The 7,691-nt window shown below is 37.8% G+C and overlaps 1 non-coding gene across 1 annotated transcript; it reads left to right on the forward strand.

Moving 5' to 3' along the window:
* Positions 1-548: 548 nt before the first annotated feature.
* On the forward strand, positions 549-621 carry Trnav-cac. Its single transcript has one exon. It is a non-coding gene; the product is annotated as a tRNA-Val (tRNA).
* The last annotated feature ends 7,070 nt before the right edge of the window (positions 622-7,691 follow it).

Raw genomic sequence — 7,691 nt, forward strand, 5'->3', positions numbered from 1 at the left:
TCTTTCTAGCCCAGTGGTTCTCATTCTCTGCTGTGGTCTACTGTTTCAGTCAGATACAAGGTGACCTAACTTCCCCCCCCCGCCCCTTGGTGTTGAATGTGAAGAATTTGATGGGAGAAATATTTTTAATTATAAAAATTCCTCCATGAATTGTATTTATATTTCATACTTGTTACTGCTTATTTCTAGTAAACTATGGTCCAAAATTTCACCTGTAATTATTTCAATTACAAGTACAGGTATCTGACCTGACTCATGGTGTCATGGAAAGAACAGAAAGGTGTTCAGGTCTTCTGTGACTTGAATAAGCTTGAGAAACATTTTAGATTATTACTTATTCTGTTCCATGGTTCAGGGAGTCAGAAACTTGGATGTCTCTGTCCCCTGGGAAGATGTTAAACATGGAGGTTTGCAAGAGGAAACAAAACTCGCCAGGGAATTATGGTGTAAGAAGACCACAAACAGGTCATAAGCCCGTCTTCTAGACTTGGTGCTTTAAACTGTTGGCCTTTACTTCTGTGCACTTGCAAGATAGAGAGGGAGGTGCTGGGGATATAGCTCAGTCGGTAGAGTGTTTGCCTCACATGCACAAGGCCCTGGGTTCAATCCCCAGCACCACCAAAAAAAAACAAAAAAACAAAGAACAAACAAACAAAAAAAGAGGGAATGGGAAGAGACAGGTGAAAAGGGAAAAAGTGTTCTAAGGATCAAAGAGTTTTAGCCCTTGGGAGAGAGAAGTCAGAATAAGGCACAAGGGAAAGAGTACTTGATTCGGCATCATGTGAGAGGGAGACAACCTGTGATTACAGAACTTCACTGTCAGGGTGGAGTACTAAGTTGCCTCTATTTCCTGTTTGGTCCAGAAAATTCTTGCTCAGAAACAGAAGGGTGCAAACCCAAAAAACAACTTCCCTGATGCCTCAGGAAATTTCTGCAAACCAATTTGTGCAGGCCAATAGTCTGCTCCTTGGCTCACCTGTGTAGTCTAGTCTATTCCTCAGACTCAAGACCTCACCCTTTGTGCTGCCAGTCCTATATTAGAATGACAATTGATTCCCAGGCTCGAAAGATATGCCATAAACTATTTAGACCCAGACCCCCAAACTCTATTAATATTCTGCTAAGCTCCTCCTTGTCGGCCACTACTAAATGTTGACATAGTATTTCCCATTATTGCACTAAGTAACAATTGGTGAAATGGAGTAGATTAGGATCGTCCATCCAAGTCAGAAATGGCATTTTCTTCTTCTTTAGAAATGGAAAGGCTATCTCTGAATATTTGCCCCAAAGTAACAAAATACTTTCTAAAGAGCAAATTTATTTTCTCTCACATATTTATTTATGCTTGCTAATTAGCTAGTCCAGTACCAACTGCACAGGGATTTTGATTGTGTTGATGATGTGCGTTCAAACAAATTAAAAGGAAACAAATGTGCCTGTTTTGGCCAACTTGCCCAAGTTTGAGATTGAGTCTGCATTATATCTCTTCCCAGGGAAAATTCAAACAGTTCTATAAAGAGACATATAGCTGGCACAAATGGGAATTCCACAATCTCATATGCTCCTGCTCCCTGTTTAAATTATCATTCCCAGTTTTATCAGTGCTGGAGAAATAGATGATGTGTATTTTTTGTTGTCCATGATGATCTTATCCTCACAAAATACAAAATGGATTTGGAAGTAGTTTGATTTTTCTTTGACAAAGCTTTGGCTGTAACACAATTTTGTTTGCAAACGAAGATTCTGCTTTTTGGGTTTTATCCAGTCTTAAATTAATTAGCCTTTTCCAATAATCATAGCTGGCATATCTCACATTCTAACAGACGGCAAGGACACATTCTGCTCTTACACTGAGATGCTTTTTGCAAATCAGATCCATCTCCAATAGACCAGACTCCAGTTTTGGATTCTTCCATCTAAATATAGATAGAAAAGAATATTCCCGCTCACCCAGTAGACAACCCCTGACACTGATTGAGCATCTACCATGGGTGCAGTCTTCAATTCTTGACTCCTTATCATAGTCCCATGACTTAGTTACTATGATTGACCTCATTTTAAAAACAAGAAAGTGGAAGGAGAAAGAATTTAAGTGAACTTCCCTATGATGGTAGGGATGATGTGGGGAAACTGGGTGAGACATCTCCCTGCTGTCCCCACAGCCTGTGCATCTACCACACTCTCTACTAAGGTCTGGAGTTGATGCCTTAATGCACACCATGGTTTCTCTTACTAAACAAACCTAAAATGTCTCCACTGGGATTGATTCACTATTTTTTTATTTCCCTTAATAGCTGGGAAAAGGAATAGCTCATCGTTTTACATCTTGTGTGATCAAAAAAGGTGATTTCTTCCAGATAAAGGGGTGATCTGCTGACAAGCGAATGTAAACTTTTACCGCCAAAGACTGATACACAAATTCTCATGAACAAAAGGACAAAGTTGCACTCTACCAGCTGAGGGACTTCCCTTCATCCTCCTGGGGCTCAAAGTTGTCTGGACCTGGGTCTTTATTGAGATTGCTGTCACTTTGTTCTTCTTATCAGGACTGGATGTCTGCAGGCCCTGACCAACTCTTCTCCCAGGTCCTCTCATACCCCCAAATTGGCCATCTGTTGCCATATCTTTCTTCTCTTTCTGTACAATTTTTTTTTTCCATGAAGACATGCTGTATCTCATTCTCTATTTACAAAACGATATGCCTAGTGGTTTTATATACATTTATAATTCAATTTTCTCTGTGTCCTATAAGATTAATCCATTCCTTTTGCTTATATTAGATCACTTGCCCACTAGCACAATAAAGGTGAAAGAAAGATAAAATTGGATTAGGCTCATAAAGGAGATTGTAGTGAATAAGAAATCAGAAAGATTCTTATTTTTTATAACTGAAAATATTTTCCAGGTGGCTCAGAGGCCTAGAAAGGAGGTGGAATTGTTTCGGTTTTAATGCATACCTATTCAGGCTTCCTAATAAATCACTGTACACATATTTGATTTTCAGCCTCCCCATCCCACCCAAACTTAATTTGAAAAATGCAAAGATGTATGCTTCATCTGTGGGTGAATGTGTCTGTTTAATTGGCAAGTTGTCATAATTTTTTGTAATTATGTTTTTTTAACTATGTGAAAAAAAGACAAATTGCAAATTATAGTAACATCATTTGTCATTTGGTATAACGATGATCTCTGAATTATAAGTGCTATGTGCACTAATGCATCTGCTATTTATCTGTGACAAATAGGATGATCAGAACTTCTAATAGATCGTACATTTTCTCTCCTGGCAGGTTTATTTATTCTCCTTTCTGTGTTTAGAAAATCCACTCTTCAGCCTCTACTAGTACCCAAGGTAGAGATTTAGAACCAGGATTCAGAACAAACCAATTTTTTTTTTTCTGGAAAGCAAACCAAAGAAGATTATGATCATGATTGGGAAGATGGCTATGTCCTTCCAGATAATTTGAGGAGGAAAATCAGACAATTGAAGCCACCATTTACTTAGAGCCAGCTCTTCACTAGGTATGCATTATTATCCTTGTTACCTCCAGGGAAGAGAAGTTGGGAAGGAGAGATGGTATGAGTGAGTGGAGTTTCAAACAAGGTTATATTGCATCTTATAGACATGTGTCCTTTCATGTGGATTAACTCTATTATATAAGTCAACTCACAGGTTGTGGGTGTTTGTGTGTGTGTGAGAGAGAGAAAGAGAAAGAGAGAATAATAATAATAATAATAATAATAATAATAATAATGAGACAGAGACAAGGTACAGAGGAAAGGAAGGTGGCAGAGTGGCTCTTTGTTCAAGTTGCCATGTTTATTTATAACAATAAGTTGCATTAGGTCATTAGTACCCTAACCACCTTATTGTTTAGAGTATCAGTAAGATTGCTTATTCTGCAGTTACATTTTATAGTTAAAATCTGCAATATTAGGAGCTTTGTGTAGTTCTCAAGAAGGTCCATTGTCTGAAATTACTGTTAGTTGGGCAGCTCTAGGAGCACCAGAGCTTGGTGAAACATTGTAGTTATCAAGCAAGCAAGTTCCTTTATTCCCAGGAGTTATGTGCCTACAATTAAAGTCGAAGCTGATAAGACTCTAGCATGGAGGGCATTACCATAGCAACCGAGCATCCTATGCCTTTGCACAGAAACTTTCCCAGGCACCAAGCATGCCACAGCCATGAAGTCATCAGGGACCCCCATCCCAAGCACAAAACCCCTACAGTGAGAGTGTTTAATTATCTGGTTTATAAAATTATCAAAATAGGGATTGCAATACAAAAAATCAAAATAATTGTTTCTACAGGACAGTCATTGAGAGAGCAAGGAGATAGCAGAATAATGAAGATCACTTAAATTTAATTTGCTAATGTCTTACTTCTATTTTAAAAAGGAAATAAAAGAAGGAAAGAGAGTAATGGAATGAAAAGAAGCTACTCTCCTTGAGGAAATGTACCTAAGTAGAACATTATATTTGTGTACCACATTTGTTTCATTTCTTCTGAATTGTCTTTGCCCCGCTGTCCATCCTTGCTTGGTGGGGTGTCATCTCTCTGGAGTTCCTTCCCTTCTTGGAGATGAGCTCAAGGGAAGCTAAGTGACTTGCTCAAGTCACAGAGAATGAGCTTACCTTACTGAGGCGAGATGATTCTATTACACATGCGTGGCTCTGTGTGACCATAAGATGACACACTCCCTCTGTGAACACATTGTTAGAACGCTTCATAAACAAATTTCTGAAGGTGATAGATTAAGAACATTTCACCAAAAAATGGAAATCACAACATTCTAACGTAAGTCAAGGTACGTTTACACATCGTTACCTGCTCAAGAGTGTGAAAAGAAGGAAATTAAAGGTAAATGCTGGATATTACAATGAAAATAAATAGAAAATTTAATTTAATAATCAAAGTGTAATTTTCTAGTAATGTTTTACTAGAAAATAAATTTCATATAGTACAACATTCCTTTACAAAACACAAAAATCAGTAATGGTGTTATGACGTTCATCTTCAGAATTTATGTTTATAACTATAATTTATCTTATTCTCATTAAGAATAAGGCTATGATTTAAAATACTCTTGGTTAAATGCTAGGTGATGTCCTAGATTTGATCTTGGAACACATAAAAGGCCTTACCTTAGTGGGGAAAAAAACTGACATAAGAATACAATCTGTAGTTTTGTTCATAGTAGTGTACTTTTGCTGGTTTCTTAGTGGTGACCAATATACTGCAGAGGTAGGAAGGTGTGATTATGTTATTTTCAAACATAAGAAGTGTCATGGCCAGCATTCCCCAAACAGAAGAGAGGTTAGCAAAAGAACTGCAAATTTCTTTAAGCAGAGTTTTATGTGACACAAGAGCCTTCAGAAATGAAGACCCAAAGATCCAGGGAGAACAGTTTATTTTTATGGATAGGTTTGATGAAGAATGGAGAGACTTGTAGAAATATGATTGGACAAGAGGCTATGATTCAATGGTAACACAAAAAAGGGAAACCCAGCAAGTCATCTGCTCAGATATATCACAAGAATCCTTTCCTTTGGGTATATGACAGGGCACCTATCAGGACAGAAGGAAAAAGATCAGAATGAGAACTTCTTAGGTTTTATGGCTTGTATTGGGTAAGGAGAGTTCAAGTTTGTATGACCTGTTTTGGAAGAAAGTTTTAATTTCTATGAATCTCTTCATGGGAGAGGGGTGGGAGACAGGCAGGCAAAGATGGTCAGAAAGACCTTTGGATCTGAGGTCCTTCCAGTGTCCTTTGGCTTAAAGGACATGCTAAGGCACCATACTTTGGGGTGTCATGATCTGAGACCCAATAATACTGTTATAGTTAAAGCTTTGTCCCAGGGTTTCATAAACTGACTTTCAGACTACTCACATATAATCGAATCAAGCCTTTATTGAAGCACACCGATGGTGGCTGACCAGAACATAAAGCTGTTCCCCTGATCAGCCCTTAACAATTGTAAGGGCACTCCTTATAAGCCTGAAAACCACAAAAGGGATGTTCAGGGGGTCTAGCCAATGCAAGTAAGCTGGGTTACAGAAGCGGGACAGTGCAGTCAAGCAGAGGGAAGCCTAACCAATCACAGTTATCCCAGTCACCCCAGTTACAGAAACAGAGCCCCGTTACCCTAGTTACAGAAACAACACCCCATTAGGTAGTTCCATGTTCTTAAAGGTTTCTATAGCAAAAGGAAAAGAACATCTTGCCCCAGTCATGACTCTTCTACTTAGCATGGTTGTTTTACAGGATGAAGTCATAAAACAAAATGGAGTCACATTTGCTCCTACTATCACAATATCATGGAGGTATAAGATGTTAACAAGAGTGGGAACTGCATAAAGGACAGACGGGGACTTTTTGAACTACGTACATTTTCTGCAAACCTAAACTTATTTCAGAATTAAAAGTTTATTAAATAATTCTGTTTTGAGGACTAAAGTGTAGTCTAATTCTCCAATCAATAAGGCTAAACTTAAACCTTGTTTTTCCTCAATATTTGTTCTTAAAAATCCTAAAACTCTGGGGATGTCACTTTTACCTGATAATTATACTATTTCATAAGTAATGGTTGAGCATCCCAAATATTTTTAGCATTTTTTTCAGTTCTCTTTGGTTGCTCCTAAAATATAGTTTGACATGAATTCATGAAGTCCTTCTTTACAGTCATCGCTTCTCTGTAGTATCAAATCTCATTTTGTTTTCTTACCTAACTTTTTCAAAGTAGGCCATCATGTGTATATAAATACGTTCTCCATGACACCTCTCAGCAAATGCCCTTCCCCATTCTTCAGAATTCTGTTCTTGAGGGTCCACCATCTTTTCTTGGTCTATGAACCACTTGAGCTTAGCCCAGGCCTGGCTCGTGATCAAGGTCTCACAAGGATCTGTTCTCAGATCTGACAGCAGTTCATACATGATCTTCTGGGGGAAAAAATAATAATAATAAAAACAAAACAAAACAAAAAACCCCAAGACCTTGCCCAGTTGGTAAACCACAAATTTGCTTCTTAAAAATGTAGGGTCCAACTATATTTCCATTCTTATTTAGCAGGTTCTGTGGTTTTACTGAACAATACATTATACTGGTTTCCACAGTCATGTCATGGGACTTTTGCTTTTGACGCAATTTCAAATTGAATTTTGTTCAGAACTCATTTTCTCAGAAACTTCCATTTCTTCAAAGGTCCTAACACCTGAATTGAGGTTTTTTTCCAAGAGATCAATGTAGGGATCAGGGAAAAAGTTTCTTCTTTGGAAAATGCTTTTCTGTATTTTTAAAACAAATGAAATTGGGTACAAGGACTTTATCATTTTGTTTGTTCATATTTTTATTCTAAAATTTTTTATAATTCTTAATTTTTTTATAATTCATTTATTTATTCCATAATATTTATTATGTACCTACTTTGTGCAGGACCCCTGGCTATAGGACAGGGGCAGCAGATGGACCAGGACTCTGTTGGCTTACTACATATTTGTGTGTTGGGGGGTGAATGGTGTGTGTGTGCATATAGGGGTGCACAGGTGTTTAGGGGTAGTGTGTGGACAGTAATTAAGAAAGACTAACTGGGTGAGATAAATGGAGTGATGGCTTGGTAGAGAAGGCTACATAAACTAGTGTGGTTGGGAACGATCTTTTAATTTAGTGGTCTTTGAGCTTAGCTCTGATTG

The sequence above is a fragment of the Marmota marmota genome, unplaced genomic scaffold (assembly GCF_001458135.2).
Source record: "Marmota marmota marmota unplaced genomic scaffold, marMar, whole genome shotgun sequence".
Lineage (NCBI taxonomy): Eukaryota > Metazoa > Chordata > Mammalia > Rodentia > Sciuridae > Marmota > Marmota marmota.